The 22,137-nt window shown below is 43.0% G+C and overlaps 1 protein-coding gene across 1 annotated transcript in view; it reads left to right on the forward strand.

The window, feature by feature from the left end:
• LOC139688552 (protein O-mannosyl-transferase TMTC1-like) overlaps positions 1–22,137 on the forward strand; it is a 1,154,623-nt gene that overhangs the window by 376,009 nt on the left and 756,477 nt on the right.

Genomic DNA, 22,137 nt, shown 5'->3' on the forward strand with positions numbered 1-22,137 from the left:
GACACTAAACTAACTGCGATGGCACGTCCAAGTTAGGCTTAAAGAATTAGAAAAGTATGCCATAACCTTTTACTATCATGTGGCCAGGAGCAATAATATGAAATATCACGAAGAAACACTAAATTGTGTGATATTACGTTTTCGCAATATGTTCTTTTCCAAATAATTAAAAATACCCAAGGCGCATGCGTGTTTCAAACCAGAAAAACAAAGGTTTTGTAATTATCGTCGTAGTGTTGTTACGAGGGTCGGCTGAAAAGTAATGCACATATCCTTGTGAAGCGCGGACAAAAACAAATAGTAAGGTCGGGCAAACAATACATTAAATAAAAATTCTTAATTTTCAAAATCATGTTTTTATTTTTCAACATAGTCACCGTTAAGGCTAACATATTTCTCCTAACGTGTAACAAGGTTTTTCATCCCGTCACTGAAAAACTCTACCGACATTTCTCGAATCCAGGAATTGAAAGCTGTCTTCCCTTCATCGTCCGAGGTGTAATGATTACCCTGGAGGTATCTCTTGAGTTGAGGAAAAAATCGGGGGAATGAGGAGGGCGTGGAATCGGTTCAAATTTCAGGTTTCGCAGAGCCCCTCCATTTGCGCGCGAGGTGTGTGGACGAGCGTTGTAGTAATGTTGCATGGTTATTGGCACCAGGCTGCCTTCAACACCACAAACTCGATTTCGGAGGTATTTTAGAGTCTGTTTATACTGAGAAGAGTTTACCGCTGCCCCTTGTTCCACAAAATCGTTCACATAAACTCTGTGAGCATTCCAAAACACAGTCAAAAGAAGTTTCATCAGCAATTATGGCTTTTCTAGGCTCGCAACCGCGTAATTTTACTACCCATCGATTTACAGTAGACTTATCAACAGCCCCGCCACCATAAACAGTCATTAAACAATGAAGAATCTGAGAAGGACGCATTTTTAGCAGTTAAAAATTCTATAACAGCATGCTGTTTTGACTCGCGTTGACATAGTGCTAGAACACGGCCCCATACTTTGGCTTCTCGAAAAACACTTGATGAACGGAGCGACCTCAAATCTGTGCATAAGTATTGAGGGGGAATGTTACTTCCACATGCCACCTCGCCCGCTTCTGAAGGTCATTTTGTTTGCGCTCCACAAGCATGTGTGCATTGCTTTTCAACTTACCCTCATATTTTGTCCATATCCCTCTTGTCTTGAATTCCCTTGAAATGTAGCAGTTTCAGTATTGTTTCAGTTGTAACGGGGGTTGGGGAATCGTCGCGAAGACGTTGAATAAGGCCTTTGCAAGCAGACACTCGACTCTGCTTTAGGTCGTCCGTCAAGACCTTCGGGAGGAGTTTACCGCATTTAATCTTTTACATCGCTAAATTTTCATTGATAATGGTGTGTGCACTTCCACTGCTTTATCAATGCCAATACGATCTGCGATCATATGCACACTTGTAACCGACGGTCTGAATTCAGCACTTCACGCACACGTCGGTGAAAAATTGTTACCGATTGTTTTGAAGCAATCCTTGCATGTGGATCGCCCGCTCAGAATGAATGGGTTCTCAAATGGACTAAATAAGTCAATCGAATTGAGTCTGAATGCAACGGTAACGAGAACTAAGGTTGGTTTCAATGTATGAGTGTCACATGATCGTTTTATTTCCGGAAATGATGACGTGTCTCATTTGAGCGCCCACAATTAATTACGAGTAATTCATACCTTTCACGTCGGTCTTAGTCGTTTACATATAATTTATTGCTTCATAAGGAAGTTGTCTGCCCCTCGCTAATTTATGCCACACCGCCATATCCGCTTATGCATTTTTCCCCTATAATAGTTGTTGAATATTCTTTCTCCCTAAATATTCTAAGTGTTTCTCTTAAATGTGTTCTTTTAAAATATCTTAATATCAGCACTCCTTCATCTCAAACCATATTTTGGGTGAAATTTTGAGCGAAAGATAGCATTTCTCTTTTAGCCATGGCCAATTCCTTTAAGCCATGGCCATGAATCTGTGGTTTGACGGTATCAAATGTGGAACCTGTCTCTTGGCAGCAAGTATAGTACTGGAGACATCCACGTATGAATTCCCGCAGCCCTTGGATGCATCGCATGGGTACACTGCGAAGCAAATCCTGAATATGATGAATCTTCTAATGTTCAGGTCCAACCAGTACACCCGGGCAGCAAAAAACTTGAAGATATCTGAGCCACGCAAATCCCTGTGGGGGGAGGGGGTCATGCAAGTCCAATTAATCGGCGCCGATCTCGGTGATTCGGCATCGCGGGAAATATGGAAAAAAACATTTCGGTTCATTCAACCGACTAACGCTCTTAGGAGTGGCACAAGTATTAAATGTCAACAATTTTCTCCGAAGGTACGCATGTACTTCACGTGAATCGATTGAGAAATGAGCCTTTTTGGCTTACGAATAGAAAAAGTGGGGCCTGTCGAACGTCTTCATCCCGGCGTGTTCGGGCGATCGTAATCAGAAAAGAAGAATAAAACGAAGCTCTGCCTGTAGGGCACCGTCTGTTGTTTGAGTGAGTAGGGGGTGGGGGAGAGGCGGGTCGGAGGATTACTGGGGTGAGGGGGAATAAACGAGATAAGGGATCGCGAAGCCGTAAAGTCCTTCCGTTCGGTAACGAGATGAAGAGATTGGCGGGGGCGATTAGATAGGGCCATAGGTTGTTGACGGGGGGAGGGAGGGTGGGGTTGGGAGAGATTTGGGGGCGGTTGCGTGTGGGTGGCGGGGGGGGGGTCGAATTTGGGTGGAGCGTAAGTTGGGAGTGGAGGGGGGGCAGAGTTTTATTCCGTCGACGGAGGCGCGAACTGGGACGTTGATGGAGTTAATGAGAATGGGAAAGGAGGTCGGTCGGTTGGCCGGAGGTTTTGAGTGGTTTGGGCGCTCGCTCCCCGAGGGGTGCGTGGGAGAGGAATGCGATAGTTTGCGCGGGCGGGGTGCTATCGGCAGGAGGATAGGGAATAGCTCTCGCTAATGGGAGGGTGGGGAATTTTTCGATGCTCACAGTGCCAGGAGTGCGGGGGTGGAGAGGAGTATTTTGTGGGTGGGTGTTGGAGGATTTGTCCGACGGAGGGAATAGCTGGGGAGAGGGTAATTTCCCGGGGAAGGGAGGCGCAGAAGTGGGGAATGGGTTTTGGGCATGCACGGGGTGTTAAGGAGAGGGAAGGGAGGAGGGAGGGTGCTAATATGCAAAGGGGTGGCGAAGGAGGAAGCGTCGATTTGCCGTCGCTTGAAGAGAGGGAAGCGGGGAGAGGGGGACGGCCACCGCCCGCTGAAAACACGCTGTCCCGAAGGCACTGCCGCTTAAAAAGTCACCAATGAACATCCACTGGCGCTCTCATCCCATGGAATCGATACTAGAAGTCTGGCTGAGTGTAATACTGAAGTATTTTGCATCCTGAACACATATGTCAAATTATAACCTTGGATATATGCAACGTACTGACCTGAATGTCGATCATTCTGAAGAGTGTTTCTTGTTAAAACAATCCAATCACGGGGACAATTTGTTGAGTCTGCTGCTTCATTATGTTGCGACGTTTTGCATATTTCGATAATTTTTCCAATAAGATTTGATTTCAGGCGGTCGAAGCCAAGTTCTCAACCCGATGCGAGCATCGTCTTTGAGTTTTACGAAAATCCGTCTGCTGATTCTCTTCTTGTTTCGGTTTAAATAAACTAACCTGAGTGGCATTATATGCGAATCGCTCTTAATTAGTACATAAAGGTAAGCACACTCACGAGCAAACGTGGCTGGATCAAGGTTGTGAGTAGGATTGAGTAAGGTAACATGCTGGAGAAGATTGGCAAGCATTACAAAGTTACCCCAATTTAAGTTACCCCAATATGTCACATTCTCGAGTAATTAACTTGCTTGAACGTAATACTCCACTACAATTACTACTTTTAATTCTCAATATTCCCCAATTGCTGGCCATTCATGCGGTTTTACGCTAAGCCAACAGATTTTCTGAGGTTTGTCGAACTGCTTAAGGGAAAACGAACTAATATTAAGTCCGATTTCAATGAATTCGATAAGGAATTTAAATATTACTTTGCATTTACAAAAATTATTTTTCATGAAATAACGCATTAATGAGAAATTATGTTGAGAGAATGATTGACTTTTAATGTTGAATTCCAATGCAAGATATTGATCATAGTATGAGGTTCAAGGGATAGGTTTTTCTGTTCTTATTGCATTGCGGAACGTTGTATTCGAGATGAAGTACTTTATAAATCTCTCTTGCTATGTATAACACAAAAGGTCTTTTATTTCACTGATATGTACATTTTTTGATAAAAATGATTGTATAATTGAAATGTGCTCTTTGGTTTTAAGGACGTGCCCTTGCATTGCAATCATATTTTGAAGGATTCATTTAAGGCTTAAGATTGCACCTGTAACATTTAATTAATGAAATATTATGTAACAACAGCAATTTATGTTGAATCATGTGTAGGCTAAAATATGAAAAATAATACCCATCGAAGCCATTTTAAGTTTTAGGGCTCAAAATGTTTGGAATTTTAAGTTTAAGGGAAAAAATGTCGTCGGTAGCTATCGATAACTTACTCGTAGCCATGGGAATAAAGCAAAAAAATGTCGATAAAATCCACAAATGTTCATAATTAAAATAGTTAAATGAAAATTATAGACCAAAAGTTCGCTGAAATATGAACCAGTTCATACTTTTGCGATTATCTCACAGTATGTTTAATTTCTTTGAGTTTTAGTTGAAATCAGTCACTAAAGCAAAATTGTTTCATACCATAGTGCCCAAAAGAAAATCAATATACGCGGGGAATTATCGTTTGTCCCATGGGCTCACCTTAAAAAAATATAATCGCTTCTGGGTTCAAGACCCGACCTATTTATTGAGAATCTCAAATTTAAAATACTTATTTGCCAAGTATAACCAGACCCTGAAAATTTCAAGTCCATAGCTCAGTGAAATGAGACCAGGGATTTGTGTCATTCAGGTAATTTGTACCCGTATTTTTAGGAACGATATAATGAATGCTTGAAATTCGTAATAATGATTGAATATAAAGTAACCAAGCTACTGATCTAGGAAGGACTGGCATACACTACAGATAATGAAACAGTGACGGTATAACATTGGTAAATACCATCCTTCATTTAATGCATGACTCCATGCAAATAATAATTATCATTCCAATTTGAACTAACATGAGGCTGCATTACATTAAGACCAAACGAAAATTTTAAAAGTAATTTGTACTAGGAAAAATTACCAGGGAATGACAAATTCATGTACAAGGAAAAACGGCAAAAGTTTGAGATTATGATAGCACTACAATATATAACTTCGATTCATAAAATTTATCAGAATATTAGATTCGAGGGATGTTTTCCAGGATTGGATGAAACCATATAAATTTGATACCATCGGCATACGATAGAAATACCATCAATTTAAAATGTTTTATGGTTAAATATTAAACACCTCTGACCGCACACCAAATGTAAACCTATCCGATTTTCATTGGAAACGTTACCGTAAAAAATAAAACAATATTGAATGCATTGACGAATGACACATTGAGTTGGAAGGGATTTGCTTTAGAAGATGATTGTCCATGCCTCATGTGAAATATAAATGCGTAATAGTTATCAGAGTCTCTTTTTCAAAGGAGAGTCCTTTCATCTAGATCCATGCACTGCCCCGTAGGCCGTCACAAGGGCAATTGGCAGCGGGCGTTAGGTCACCAGCCAGCCTACTCCTACTCCATCACTTCCACCAGCGCATGGCAACCCTCGATCCACCGAAAGGGCGTGTGGGAGGGGGGCGACTGAACCCCATTCATTCGACATCTGTTGCGAGAATATAACTGTCCACAACTACTCCACCGACTGCACTGATAAGGCGGAGAAAGAACACCCATTAAAAATGGCGGGTTTGTATGCAACGCAGTCGATAATTACCAGTTTACGTTCTCCTCAAGAAGCACGGCCGATCCACAAATGCATTGGATCTACAGATTGATTTACACGGCCTCACCTCGCGGTCCAAACGCGTGTGGCGTGGGGCTAGGACGCCAGCCATGGGGAGCGTCCCTTTGTGTCTTAGCGTCTCCGCTTGCTGTTGTCGCGAATAGTGCGCGAGGAGAATATAAATGTTTGAATCTGTCCGTTAGGCCGTATATCTCTCTACATTTTTTGAAAGTTGCCAGTCCTGCCAATGTGATTGGAAGACTGACTTATATATTTTGTTTGGGATGCAGGACCTAAAGATTGGTATCTTTGCAATATCCTTACCTTTCTTTGAGTCTTCCCACGCCTAAGGGTCTCCATTCTTGTTGTAAATGTGCGACACGTTGTGTTCTTTCTTATGAATTGGTCGCGAATCTAATGTTTCTTCTTTTTGCCTCTTTCAATATCAGTGATTTTTTAATTGGATCCCGTATGCCTTCCGCACACTCCTCGTGGGGCCTTCCAAAAAACAATGTGACGCTCCCATTACTCCCCGAAGAGGAGTGTATCCTAAAACGGGGTTTCCGTGTTGTTTTATTATGTTTCAATATATATTTTATGTCAATCCTTGTCATTCTAATCTATACGGAAATAAAAACCTTTAAAACGTAAAAAAAAAAAACGTCCCATTACTTTTTATCCCTACATTTTCCAACCGTACGTTTATTGAATGCCAGCTTTTTTGGAGCCACCCTGCATATTGCATTGTCGTGTATTCCGTACCCTCGAAATTTACTTGTCTCGTATTCTGCGAGAAGAACGTAATCAAAAACCTTTTTAGAATCCAAGGAAATCGCATATACCAATTTTTTCCTTTCCCTCAGTCGCAGAATACCGGGTCTAAAAAGCCTGGGCTTTATTTTACAAGATCTCTCTTTATGAATCCGTGTTTCTTGCTGGAAATATGAGTGTTGAGGAATGTCATGCGGTGTCTAATATATCTTTTTAGGTTTTTTGGTTAATGTTTTTCCATTTTCTTAGCCCTTAGAACAACCTTCCTCCCTCTTATACCGAACTTATCCTACCTAATGCTTACAACCCCTGCCGCACGCATGTTGATGGATTACGGGTTGTTGATGTAGATGTACACATAGATGTTCCGAACAAATAATATTTTTTTTAACTTTACAGGAAAGAATGCAAAGGGATTATGTCGGTAATTACTTGGCTGTTGTTTATTTCTGTTGTAAAGGATGTGTATGGCGTTAATTATTTTCCAGTGCAGGGGAACCATGTCTTTCAAAGTCGATTTATTGAATATTCAATCTAAGATGGCTTTCAGGACTCTTGCGGGAATGTTCTCTGGTCCGGGGGATTTGTTCTTTTAATTTGGAGGAGTTGGTGCGTCGTACCTAATTATGTGACGACGATGTCATACTCCTTCATAATGTGCCTTACTAGACCTTCAGTGAATTTTATTGTGCCGTGAGCGCTTTCTCTGAAGAAAATAAGTTTAAACATTCGGTCCTTGGATTATGTCTGAAAATATACTACCGTTATGGTCATCAAGGGTCTCTGTGCTTTACCGATTTCTCGACTACTTCCGTACCAATCCCTCCTGGACATATGATGAGGAAACCTTAGTGTCATTTCACAAGTAATCGAGCAAAGCTCGTCTTTTCAAGTTTGCTAGGGTACTTGGTATTATTCGTTTTTTTCCTTCCAACGTGTCAAATATTTCCCCTTGTCTTTTCAAATGCCGTTCTTAAACCGGTTCAAAAGTATTTTTGTATTTTGAATGCTATTTCTTCTGCTACCTTAGCATAACTCTAAGCTCACCGATGTAACATCGTGCTACGTAGCTTACGTGTTCTTTAAGCTAGTAATGTTTTTCTCTATACCGCGTCTTTTTAAACCTGAGAAAAACTTCCATGTAGATTGTGTTCCAGCATTGTGAGTTTTTGTTATAAGTCAATGTAGGTTATTCTCAAGAACATCGGCCAACATCCTTAAATTTAACTTTCTTGAAAAGGAGCAATGCGGGAAGGATTAATATATGACTGATTGCGTGGCTATTGGAAGTCGAATGCTGTGGTGGAGTGGAAGTTTGGGTGAGTGCTAGAGATAGAAATAGAGACCAATCGGATGGAAGGAAACGAAGAAGAAGGCACGTTGATATGAATATTTTTTACCTCTTTGCGGGGTTATGAAGCATTAATTGCCTCGTCAGTTGAGTCCCAGTGGTGTAGCAGTACTTATTTCAATGATCCATTGAAACATTTCTTTGACCAATAGATCAAGCTTACAAATAATAATTGGCTCTTATACAAAGAAGTCGTGAAATTCAAAATAAAAAGTAGTCGAATGTATACGGTAGCGCTCAGTATGATGTGGAAATATGCCGGTGTGAATATGAATTTACCTAAAGGGAAACTTTCCACCACATTTCATCGGGAGCACTTATTTAGGCTTTGGAGCGACATATTACGAAGCGTGCCTCCGTGTCCAAATAAACATATTTCCAGGCGCATCTTCGAGATATCTCTTCAACCGAAAATTTTCTCCCCGCGTTCATAGTGGAGACTTATCAGTATCCTTCCAACGGCGGCTTTTCACTTTTCCCTAACCGGGTTTAGTTAGGTGAATAACATTCCTAGGTAATCCGGCGATGAACTGATCCAATTACATTTAGTGGCTAGACTCACCATATAATCGGCTGATCCAGCCAAAAATCTGCTGCGTTTGCTGTGACAGCTGTTTGGCGACCGCGACGGAAAAAACTCTTCGAGTGGAGAGGGGTGAGTGGGAGTACAAAGAGTAGTCGCCCACCCCCTCCCACACTCTCTCTCGACGTGCCGTGCGTTGAAGGGAGGGTGCGATGCGACGGGGGATGGCGGGGGCGGTTCGGAAGGGCGGGAGGAAGGGGCCGAATCGACTGGGAGGCGGCTTCGACAGCACGGGAGGGGAAGAAATGCTGCGCCCTCCCTCTCTGGGGGGGCGACCGGGGGTAAGAGGGCGATGGGGGCGGAGGTGAGGAAAAGCAGTCGGGGGAAGGGCGGAAGAGTTGTGTGTGTGTGTGTGTGCACCATTTCTACAAATTTGTAGGTGAGGCATGTCCCACGCGACCCCTCGGTCCCAGAGAAGCGGATGGGGGGGGGGGTGTCGGATTAAGCAGGCAGTGCTCTCCTCCTCGCACCACCCCCCTCTGGTGGTCGCCTAAAACAAGGGGCTGAAGGGCGAGGGGTGAAATGATGTTTCCTGCGGTTGCCAAGGGAGAGGGAGGAGGGTACGGGGGCTGTGGTGAGATCGAACGAGTCGGGGGTGGTAGGCACGCACCCAAACACACAAATATTATACGTATAATACTGCGCACATAAGACCCCACCGGGGCTACGTAACCTACTCTTCTATGCCCGGTAATGGTTTGCTCCACGGGGAGACTTTTTTGTGTGCCTTGGAGCACGTAGCGCTGTGGGGAGGGAAGGGGTTGGCTGCGCAGAGGGGCGAGGATGATGTAAGGTGGTGATTACAGTTATGGATGGTGCGGCGGTGGTGCAATTTTCGGTGGGGGAGGTCATGAGCTTCATGGAGGACCCGGTGGCAAGGGTGGGGGTCGGGTGTTGCGGGGGAGGGTAGACTTAGGGCCCGGGAGGGAGGGTCGCTGATGGGTTGCCGAGGGGACGATATTGACTGAAATAAATAGTGCTCGGTGTCTGCGCAGGGGATAGGAACCGGGTGGAGAGGTGACGGCCCGGATTCGCGGAATAAAATGGAGAGTGGCAAGGGTTGTTAGGGTCTTTCGATGGCTGAATATTAGGATATATTGACCCGTGTATCATTTACGGGGGAGACAGTTTTGGGGAAATGGCTTCCGTCTCCAAAAAGGAGTGATTTTTTCCCTTGAAGAGGTCTCCTTAGGGGAGTGACTGATAGCGACTGATATAATCAAAGTATTAAAGTCGGAGTAGTAGATACTCTCGAAAAGTTAATGAAATATAAATGGGGAAAAATTGTTGTCCTCGTGCTTGTTTAAACTTCCACTTTTTTATGAGCATGGAGACTACGAGAAGGAATTCGGAAAGTTAATAAGCGAATTATACTCGTATTAATTTAAAAAAAAATGAGGTCATATTTCAAATTGCCACCGCCATCATTTTTCTAATGGTGAATATATTAGACTGGATAAATATTTGGTTCATACACATTAATTATTTATAAATTTCACTTACCTTTCTGTGAAAGGAAATATTAAATAATATCCTCATCATCAGGTGTTTTGTTGCAAAATTAATATTGCACTCATCATACAGTGATTTGTTTGTAGCATCCCTCCAGTCCGTATCTGTTATTTTTCAATCGCTTTATTGCCTCATTCCTTTCGCTTTCATCTTGCATTAGTTGCTTCGCACGTACGTTCTTGGCATTCCTCGGTCATTGATTACTTTTTCCCGTTTTTATTTCCTTCAGTTATGGCATTCAGTGAGCTATCTTGTCTCAGAATGTTTCCAATTAGTTTTCCTTCATATTGTCGTTATTGTTCTCACAGGTTTTTACCTTTACCACTCCCTTAGAATTGGCGAGTCTTTTGTTTATCTATCGTCTATTTTTAATTTCACCATTCTTCTATAGCGACTTATTTTCATGGCATATTTCTTTGCCTTCTTGGGTGTTCCTTACGTTCATGTCTAAAAGACTTGGGAAAATATGCTCCATGTATAGATTTAATTAAAAACTATTTAAAGCTTTACAGGCACCATATGCCGATAGCAGGCATTTGCCATCGCTATTGATTTAGAAAATCAGCAAAAACAGAAGGGGTAGCGAATAGCTTCTAATTGTTTCAGTGGGCTTTTCCTTATCTGATTTAAAATTTCTTACATTTTTCTATAGTTTTTCTATTTATAAAGTTACCTAACAGGTTTCCATCAATCAATAACTTGAAATCACTGTCTCAGTAAAAATGTGCGCTGTCGCTAGTTCAGCTTCGAATTCGCAATTGCTGTTTTTTAGCACTTATCCTGAGCAGAATTGGCCTAAGAATTATGACTTCCTAACAAATGTTTTTTCCTTTGTTACAATAATGCCCATGTGAATGTCTGGCAATTAAGGGAACAAATTTAATGAATGAAGATTCACTTTTCAAATTCATATCTATAAAAAAATTAATCCTTGGCAAAAGCGAGAGAGATCCTTCGGCCAATTGGTCTCCGCTACAGCCATGAATTATTTATGTCCTCGAAGGGGATAATGTATCCCATATTTCAGGGGTTTTTAGGAAAGGCGTCGCCTTTCCCTTTCGATGGTGTCGGTTTGTTTCGCAAGCGGAATAAACAATGTCCCTGGCGTCTCCAGGGAGGATCAAGAAAGTGAGGACACAGAGGGAAGAAATGAGTAATTCTGGGACGAGGGCTTGTGATGGGGAGAAGGGGTCATCGCCTCTCTGTCCGCCTTTGCCGATGCGGTTTTGGAGAGTTTAGAGTGAAACGCGATAGGAGAGAGAGAGAGAGGTGAAATGGGGTCTTGAATCCGCGGAGGAGAGAAAGAGAAGGAGATTATCCTCTCTGGGAAGAAAGGAGAATGCAATGATCAAAAGAAAAGGCAGACAATGGAGGAGAGAAAAGTGCAGGGGAAAAAGGCGCCAATCACTGCGCTGCATGTTAGTTAAGAGTATATCTATTTGCATGCGTGTATACTAAAAAGGTTTTTTCATGAATTTATATGCCACTGTGAGTGCAGGTTGGATTAAATATGTTGATTCTGCATGTGGTTTTGTTCTCTTTTATGTGTGGTGACCTAACACACCCTTGCGGCGGCTTGCGTGGTATTGTGTAGATGTAGATGTAAATCTCTCTAACTTTATACGTATGATCTCTCCTACTGTAGTATATTTGGCTGAATTACTGTTTTAACATCAATTTGTAGTTTAATCTTGGCTCCGTGAGTGATTCCCAGCATAGCTGCTCTAATGTTTTTGATCAGTTTATCAGGACTACGTTTTGAAAATGTAGCTCCTCTACGCTGCCCGCGATAAAATATGGCAATCAGTTCCACTTCATGAGGATCCCATACATTAGCAGTATATATCAAATGAGGTCAAGCCAGCGAAAGATAACATTTCTCTTTGAATTTTTCATCATGTTTCCCCAATTTTCTCCTCGTAAATCCTAATTTTTTGTTAGCTTATCCACATGTTCCCCGTATATGTGTTTCGCCCAGGAGAGATCGTGAGTGAGAGTAACGCCTAGGTATTTAATCGAGTCTACACATTCCATTTCGGTGTTCCTGATACAGTAGGCATTTGGAAGTGAACTACTCCCATTCCAAAAATTCATTGCTGCACTCTTTCTTAAAGGTAATAATAGTTTGCAATTGTCCTACAAACGTTTTAATGTAATATGGACATCCGGTGAAGCTATTTTATCCTCAGGACTTCGAATATATCAGCAATCATCAGTATCGTTGGCAAAAGAGCATATCTTATATTAATGAAGGAATAAAAATATCACGTAACACTTCCCTGGGGAACAGTTGAAATGACTGCTACTACATTAAAGCTAACGCTGTCTATGGATACCTTAGTACGTGACCAATCGAAAAGTCTTTAATCCAGCACAGGATATTTTTATCTATGCCATTTTCTATTCCCCATTATTTATGATTCTAGCCGTTTGAATGGTTTTCTAAAAGCTGCTTTGTCGGAGACTTTTTTATAATATGACAAATCGCGGACACTGTTATATCTCACTCCTCCAAACCCAGAATATCACGATTAAAATCGCAAGGGAGACACTTACAGGTTGTGACACATGGCAATTAGAGGCAAATTTATAAAAATATGTAATGATGAAATTGTCGAATAGTAGTAGATCCCATCCCGAACGCCTGCTACATCACAAGTACAAAGTAGAAAGTGCAGACTCGATTGAATGTTAAGGTATTTCCCTTTCTCTGAAACTCCCCTGGTTGAAACATGCACAGAATTATAAAAGAATATGTGGCCAAGCTAGCGTATAATTATGATTTATGAGAAGAGTGACGAGAAGATTAAAGAGAAGTGTTATATTTAGCTGGTCAGCCCTCATTTATAATACAGGGTTCGTCCGGAAAATAAGTGTACTGAGCTCAGGAAAAAAAATTTATTACACTTGTACATATCTTAAGCTAATATTCCTCAAAATAGGACCCTTGTGAGTAGATACACTTGTTCCAGCGGCGTTCCCATTCCTGAAACGCTCCCGCGAAGGCATCATCGGGAACCTCTCGAAGACTCGTCGTCGACCTCTTCTCTGCCCTCCACGAACATCTTGTGCCACCGAAAGATAGATCATGTTTCTGGACATGGCTGACTCCCCGTAAGCCTGGTTAATCATACCGACAGTTTCGGTAGACGATTTCCCAAGCTTTACCGCAAATTTGATGGAATAACGCTGCTCCAAAAACTTCGGCATCGCGTTCCGTGACGTGGGTCGAGCGTGGAGGTTCGCGTTAACAGAGCTCCTCACTACACCACAGCTCAGAGCCGACTGCCTTTTTCAGCGTCGCTTGCCAACATACCCCCCTCCAATCGCAGCCCGTCAGAGCGGTGCTGGGCGCGCCTGGAGCGGCGCGCCCAGCCCAGGAGTCAGTACACTTATTTTCCGGACGAACCCTGTATGCTGCAAGTGTATAGGATCCTCACTTCGGATGGGGAATTGAATTTGCTGTCGAATTAATTTGTGTGCATCGTAGAGGAGCTAGATTTGTAAAACATTGTTATCTTAAACATAGTGACGCATCTAAGATTATTTGAGGGACTAGTTTGGGAAAACTCACGCAGCGAATGCCAACTTAGGGATTAAATATCTTGCATTAGTTGGATGGAGATCTCTTTCGCGATGATGTGGAAAATGTATTATTGCCTCCAATTCACTCTTGCAGGAGAGATCATGTAAATAAAATTAAAGATAGTAGCGTAGACTACGTAAATTTAAAATTTCAATTTCCAGCCACCGAAAATCCTAATTACCAATAGATCCTCTGATATTGGTAGAGTGGTAAATATATAACTTAAGTACCATAGTGCGTTGCCTTTATTATTCATTATTTACATTATTAGAACTATTTTATTATTGTAGATTTTAACTAAAAATAAGAGAAACTAAATGTTTGCTGTTGCAGGCCTCGTGTTGAATCCCCACCAGCCACAAACGCCAGTAGCCTGCAAAAAGAGTAGTACGATGGTCTAATTACCATATTGATGAAATTTTCATTAATTAATTTTCTTTTCTAGCTATAAATATTTCATTGTCAGAAAATGCACGGCAGTTTTGAAATTGTGCATAATTCGGCATCTTAAGTCATCTCCAAAATTTGAAGCATTCCACTCCAGATTCTATAACTAAATGCTCAAATGTCTAGAAACACCTAAATTACGTATTTTTATTTAATTGATGACGTAGTTTTCTAATAAATCCTTTGTGACAAGTGCCACATTTCATTCACCGTCCAAAACATACAGACAATCAATCGACCAACTGAGGCGGTAATGTTTCTTTAATATTCAGTCTTCGGCCTAAAAAAATGTCAATATTTATCATGGCTTCTCCAGTAGTTGTTTGAATCCAATCTTTTTAATGTTGCAAGCGAATATCTTTGTAAAATCGCTTCTCTGTTGATATAATGTACTACGCACCTCAGCGGCAGGAAGCGGAATGCTGTTATATTAGGACCGGGACCCTAAATGTGTCTACCGGGGAAATAAAAGTTACGTGTCGCCCACAGACTCGGCAGGGATTAAGGCCAGCTGTGGGCAATGAACGGTTTAGCAGGTTGTGTGCTCGTGGATGGGGAGAAAGAATTGAATGGAAGCGCTTGGGAGAACCCCCGTGCTCTCTATGTGTAAAAGTTTTGCCCGCCCGGTTGCGCGGTGCTCGCCTCATTGGACTCCGATATTTGCGCCAAATACTAAAGATGGATGCGATGGACGAAGCGAGCGGGTCATTGTCCCCACTGATGGGAAGATTTTTCACCGAAGAGGGCAGGTGGTATTACGGCGGTGGGGAATCGGTGAGTATTGGTTGTGGTGGTAATGGGGGGTGAAGGGGCCAGGGGTGGTTGCCGACGGGGGATGGAGTTGATAGTGTCATTGGTGAGGGTAAAAATTGGAAGATTGGGTCTCGGAGGGGTGGAATAGTGCGCAGGCGGGAGGTGAGGGCGGGATGGCGAGAATGATGGGGGCGGGAGGGCCTTCGCGAAAGCCAATGCTGTTCTGTAGTGGATTATGGCGAGCGAGTGTTCAGCCTCGGAACTCTCAGTGTTCCGAGGAGTGGAAGAGGAGAGTGGTGTAGCGAAGTCGGATGGGGACTCATCTCACATATCCCTTGCAAACACAAGGGTACGCGGAGTTGAGTGATTATCGTTCATTATTCCATCCGTCGAGATTCTGACGTGAAAGAATGGACAATTTTTTCCACGGGCGATTTGCGTGTGAGCTCATGCTTGCTGAATAGTTTCCAGTTCCTTCCAATCACGTGCACGTTTCGGTGTAAAAATATGTGATAATTAATAATTATTGGAAAAGAAAATACACTCATCTCCTGGATGCATACCTCCGACACGGTTCCGTTCCACAGTAAGGAAAGACTGGTTATAGCTGTGGTCTTAGAACCCCCTCTCTCTCCCTTAAGCACCACCCCCACTCTCCCTTCCTCGGCCGCGGACTCTTGAGCCGCATCCCCTCTTGAAGAAATGCGCGTTTTCGCAAGCAAGGAGGAGCGGGGGCAGTTGGGGGCGGCGGCGTCGGAAGTAGTGTGGGTGGCGCGCCCTCAAGAGGGGTTTCCAGGAAGTGTGACCGCTCTTGTGATTGTGGTGTTCGGGCCTCCGGTATGATTGGAAGGCGTTGACGTGGTGCTTGTAATGGTGCTTGGATGGGTGGTGGTGGGGGCAAAGGAGGGGAGGGGGGAAAGGGCGGAGTACCGAAGCCTCTTTGGCCGAGGGGTTGTTTCGCCGCAGAGGTGGTGGGAATGGTGCACGCGTGCATAAATTCCCTGCCTTAAGGTTATGCGGTGACGGCGGCTATTAAAGGCTCTCGCGTCCCATGATGCAACGGGGGCCGTTAATCATAACTAAGGAGATCACGGCCCGAGCAGCTGCTGGGGACACGAAAAACGCTCCCCGTCGCCGAAACGGTGTTGCTTTAAAGGATTGGTGCATGCCAGGACCTCATCTATGAATTATCCCAGATGAATAAAGTTCTTAATTTTGCACATAAATAGTAAACATTGCCGAGTCATAAAGTGAGGCTAAGGGTGCAGGGTTTAACACGATATAGCACTGAATTCCTCTCAATGTAATGAAGCATTCTTCCCATAGATCGTAGTTTAAAGCTTTGATAAACGGCTCGTAGGGTGCGTTAGATGGCAGCTGCATCGAAGACATCTATTATAATGATCTGTAAATTGCCAACTGCACCTTGAAACATATACGACACTCTTTCAATGTTTTTATTCGGTTCAAATCTGTTACTTCTGGTCCAATATTTGTTTTTGCATGCTTCCTGTAGTAAGAAATTGTTACGGTTTATCCGTGCAATCAATATTGCAAAACTTAATTAGATCCATTTGCACCAATCACCGATGGCATTTCCATAGTTTTGGCATCTGTTAAAAAAAACATTTCTGGAGTCAATCGCATTGATTAAAGATTTTATGTGTTGGAACCATTAAGTTTTCACTATTTCCTTAAGAAAGTCGTGTTACATAATCAAAACTCTGTTACATGGCTTACTCTTTGAATTTGCTGTGAAGTATTGAGGTGTTTCCTTTCGTAGAGTGAGAGTTTTCAATTTAAACAACGTTCCCGAGGGATGTCGGTCGGTTGTGCAGTGGACCAGGAAGTTCAGAAGTGCACTTTCGCTCATCCTATGATGCACTCGTGATCGCATTCGATTTTTCTTGGATCGAGAGGTAAGTTTCGCGATTGGGTTGTGATTGCTGGGGTCCTCTCTCGTCCATTTTGCAGAAGAAAGACCGAGAAGGGAAAAATAGAAAGTGAAATGGTGAATAGCGGAGTAGTACATATATGCCATTGGGCAAAAAGCAATGTGAGCATTTCAGTGGGAAGGAGAGGCATTCAGCTGAAGAGAAGCGGAATCAGAGCTGCCCTCTTAAGGACAACGCAACTCACGCCTCCGCGCCCGACTCTGGTATTTGCGTGCGAATTGTTATCCGAGCTTACAGGGAAATTGCGTGAGACCACCAATTGGACTTCGTAACAACATAGCAACGCTGGAGACAAATCACTCTGTAAATACGTTCGGCCTCGGAGATGGCTGGAGGTATCTTCCAGCCGATTACGGCTCTCCTTCAGGAAAATGAAATCCTTCGTACAATAATTTCATGACCAAGCGACTGTTAAAAGTGATATCTCAGAATTAATTGTTTATATTATGTATTATATTTCACGCCAATGTTAATTGCGATTGCAAAAATTAATTACCGATTGATCTAATCCTGAGTTTTCATCCGTCCAATTTTAACTTCATTCTACCGAGTTTAGGTTGGCTCCTGATGAAATTTGTCTTCACAAAAAGCTGTAACAATAAATCCTAACAAACGGAACGTGAAATATCCATAAAATACATACTGCTTATTACAATTATTTTTTCTTTAGCTGTCAATCCTTTCTAACTCTTTTAGTTTTAGCCCATTCCTCCCTTTACCGCGATAAGCACAGTATTTGACCTCTCTCATCATCGAAAACATCCCCCTGCCACTTTTTTGCATAGGCTGTTCTGCTCTTTTCTGAATTTCCCCAGTCCAGGTACATCTTCATCGTTTGCTCTGCTTTGTTTCAATTTTATTTTTTTCGGTTCTCTCTACACCCGCATCTCAAAGACCTCCAATCCATGGTTACTCTCTTCCTCATTATATAATTAAATTCTCTTTCTTATGGTTAACTCTCATTCCATACCCATCACACTGATTCCACAAGGCACCAAGTGTGAATTCAAAACCCTGACTAACATGTTAACCGACGCGATCATCCATAAACGTGGCTGACAGTGCAAATGTCAACCTATCTTCACCCCAGCCATTCTTTACCCTTTCCCATGTCTTCCCAACCATTCCTCAGCTCGTGCACGTACATCTGTGTACGCAAATAGAAAAGATGATAACGGATATCCTAGTTTAACACCAGCGCCTATTCTTCTGCAAAATCTTCATTATTTGTGCCCGATTTGCTCTATCGAACGCCTTGTCAACATCCACAGAGCATACAAATAGACCATTTTCATACCTTAAGCTCCTTTCTTCAATTGACCTCATTTTTGCATCACCCGCACATATTTTATTTCTAAATCCTAATTGATCTTCACCAAAGTACTCGTTTGCTCTCTCGTCTCCATTCTTTTGTGGGTGATCCTGAGTACCAACTTTATCTCGTGTGAAATCAAACCAATAATCTTTAGTCCTCACACGCCACTGTTGCCTGTTCCTTCATTGGAATGGTTATTAATATTGATCAAACCCAATCTCCTGGCTAGATTCCTCCCTCAGAAATGATACGAATGAACCCATCAACACCCTGTCCTCCTCATTTCCTAGTTGTGAATGGCTATGCATTGGTGTTACCAATTTCTTAAGCCATTCCTATTTGATTTTATTTCCTCTAATGTCTTCTCTATTTGCGGTCGAGTATTTCTGGTCTTTTTCTGTTCCAATCGTCGTCCTAAAACTCTAAGGTCCCATTGTGCGAGGATTTCGTGTGATAACCACCGCCGAGCACCTTTGCAGCCGCCTCACTGAGGAACAGGCTCTTCACGGCCTACCGTTTGTCTGGCTCCGACCCTTCGATCTTCTATGTATGCGTGACCTTACCAGGAGCAATTATCATATCTCCTTCCAGCACGGCGCTAGTGGTCATCGGAATTCATGAAGTTTCTCCACCAGTAATTGTAGTCCATCCATCAAGATATCAGCCCATGGTTTGGGTCAATGCATCAATATTCCGGGGCCTTGACTTTCATACTATCTACCTTTGTTTTACCTCATTTCAGTTTAATGATATACAAAATATTCAGCTGTCGCGATGCATTTAATCATATCTGAGACTATCGAGACCTTTGCCATTAATACGGAGTGTTTAATTTATTTCTGGGCACATTTCGCGTTGGTTTTCAGAAAAGTATTTCTGTTGCAAGAATATGCCCATGGAGAGTCCATAGGTGAAGCGATGATTCCATTGAAGCGATTCCATTGAAAAATAGTTTCAATGGAATGGAGTATGCCTTCAATCTAAATCAACTTTGTTGAGAACAGTTCTACCGTAATCTTCATCCTATTTCACGATCGTCTCGCATTCTCTCTCTTCCATGTAAAACCTTGAAATGAAAGCCCCGCTCTACGCCTTTTCCTTCATTCGAAATATCCCAACCACACTGCTTGTCTCTCCTTAATTCTCTTCAAATCATTCGAACATCTTTCTTCATCCAATGCTTCCTATTTTGTCCAACTTTCAGTGCTAAAAAATCAATCCATCGTATCGTGCATCGTATTTAGGGAAACGATTAATTTTTAGTGTAAATATTTAGTATTTAGGCATCCTCACGTATTATTTCATTGAAGAGTGAAAATTATAAATGCTCTTTTGAAGCTGAATGTATTGTAATTTGATTCTTAATAGGATGTAGAGGTCACTCCGGATATTAGACCTCAGAACCCTACGGTCAGGAGTCCCTCCACCACTAACTCACACAAGCCCGGCTACACTCATCTCATACCAAATTGTTTGTATTCGGTGAAGTCCGATCTATTTAGGAAAGGGAAATATTGGTATATGTAACGGGCATATCGTCAAGGCTACTCGTATAATGAAACTGTGTGAAAATTGAGATTAATTCGCGTACTTATTTTTGAACGGTGGTAACGGAACGATTAACGAAAGTTTAGAAAAGCGGAGGAAAGATTCTTGAAGATTGTGAGGAAGCCATAAAGGGTTACAAAATTTACATTTGATCCACAAAATCAAAATTTGTTTGATTTTTCGTCATAAGATTAGCCATCTGTGTGAAAAAGCAATGGACCCTTTCCAAGGACGAAGGGAAAGGGAAAGAGGTAGTCGGAGATCTTCTTAGTAATCTCTATACGAAAACGAAAATCCAGCATCTTGAGTGTAATAATCAATGAGAATGACGTATTTTATTGAACACATTCATCACGTAAGTGGTTGCAGTATATCACGTGGCTGCACATAAATATATTTGTATCAACAGCCAGACTGTCCTACATCCGTCCGTCAGTGTTCATGACCATACAATAGAAACATGCTCGTGACTAGCACAATGCACAAAAGTTGATGATGAGCTCCATTTATAATGAATAAGCCATCGGGGTGAATTAGAGCAGCGAGGTAGAAGAGGACGGGGACGCAAATGGTTTTCGCCAGCTCCATTCATGCACGAACACACTGAGCATGCATGGAGGCCCGTGGCGTGAGGGGGCAGGCGGAGTGGGCGGGCGGGGGAGGCCTCGCGACGAAAGGGGCCGTCGGGGGTGGGGCCTCCCCTGAGGAGGAGATAGCGCCGCTCCCCGCCTCCACGAGGAGATGCTCTGATCCTTACCCATTCAAACCCATCCCCTCGCACCCACACCACTTTGATGGAGTCCCCGCCTCCCCCCGTCACCAGACTCCGGGGCTCTTAGCGGGTGCTTTATGGCGTGGGGCGCCTCTCGCGCCCCGCTCTCGCACTACTCCACCCCTTATCTCTCCACGGCCAGCTCACCCTCCCCCCTCTGCCACCACCCCCGGCCTCTCTCCCCATGGAGGGGGTGGTTGGATTTATTGCTCCTCCACCCCCGCTATAACCACCTTTCTTCCCTCTCTATTTATTCCCCCCTCCCGCAGTTCTCGCCCCCCCCCCTGCAGTGCTTCGGTAGCCACACCTGCGCGGCAGTCGACGACTCCCTGACGAAACATAGGGAGGGGCCATGGGAGGCACTTGGTTCCTTTTCTCTCGGCATTGGTGCACGCGCGCATACTGCACCGCACTCGCTTTGGCTGGCGGCAGCGATGAAAATCGCAGTCGAGGGATGCGAGAGCATGAATACACAGCCAATGGAAGAGTTGTGGAGGGCAATGCATTGTCTTTCAATGGACGCATGGCATTTGGGGCGCATTTCCTCTGATGCCAAACAGATCAGCTCCCAAATCTCCCGTCTCTCTATATCTCCATATAATATGGGTCATCATGTCGAACGGACAAAAGGGACGAACGCAAAGTAACGCCTGAACTACAGTTAAATGACACAATGGTTTAAGCATTCTGGAGTTCACATGAGTCGGCATGTGGGAGTTGAATGGGAGAGGAAATTGTGGCAATATCTGAAGATTGAAAATCTACGACTGATAATTAAAATCTCCGCATGCATGGTTTGTATGAAAAGTATCGGGAAAATTTTCGGGAAACTAGATTTATTTCATAAATTTCAACAGTAGCACAAAATTCTTCAAAGTAGATCCCTTGAGCGTCATCACACATTTGCCAGAGCGGCTTTTAAACGACTGGAAGGCTCCCTGGTGGATGGAAGGTCCTTAAGGGTGCGCGTGCAAGCTTCTTTGACAGCACCATGGTGGCATCCTTTGGGCAACGGAGGATTTCACTTTTGGGAATAGGAAATAGTCTGCTGGTGTCAAGTCGGGACTGTAAAGAGGTCGGGGAATCGTCGCGATGTCATTTCAGAGGGTCTTCGCAGGCAGGCACACGACTCTACTCTTCGTCGTCTGTCAAACCATTCAGGAAGATTAGCGCAGATCTTTCGCATTGCCAAATTGCCTCTTGAAATTGCTATGACCACCACCACCTCTGTCTTATTGTCAATGCCAATAACGATCTGTAATCACGCCCACATCTAACCGACTGTCTGAATTTAGCACTACACGCACACCCCTCAGGAAAAATTGTTCCCTATATTTTTATTTAAACCATGCACATCATGGAAAAGTTATTTTTCAAAAATAAATTCATAGAGACTTTGTCTTTAAAGAAAAAATTATATTTTTAAATTGGTATTTCCCCATTATCACAATCCCTCCTTCATTTTTTACCTTCTACTTTGTACTTACCCTCAATCAGAACTTGTTATTTAGAATGGCATAAACAGTAGATTTTATTTGAAAAAAATCGTTTGCCGTTGAAATCCAGTATTC

This window comes from Hetaerina americana, unplaced genomic scaffold (assembly GCF_022747635.1).
Source record: "Hetaerina americana unplaced genomic scaffold, ioHetAmer1.1.p SCAF_20, whole genome shotgun sequence".
Classification (NCBI taxonomy): domain Eukaryota; kingdom Metazoa; phylum Arthropoda; class Insecta; order Odonata; family Calopterygidae; genus Hetaerina; species Hetaerina americana.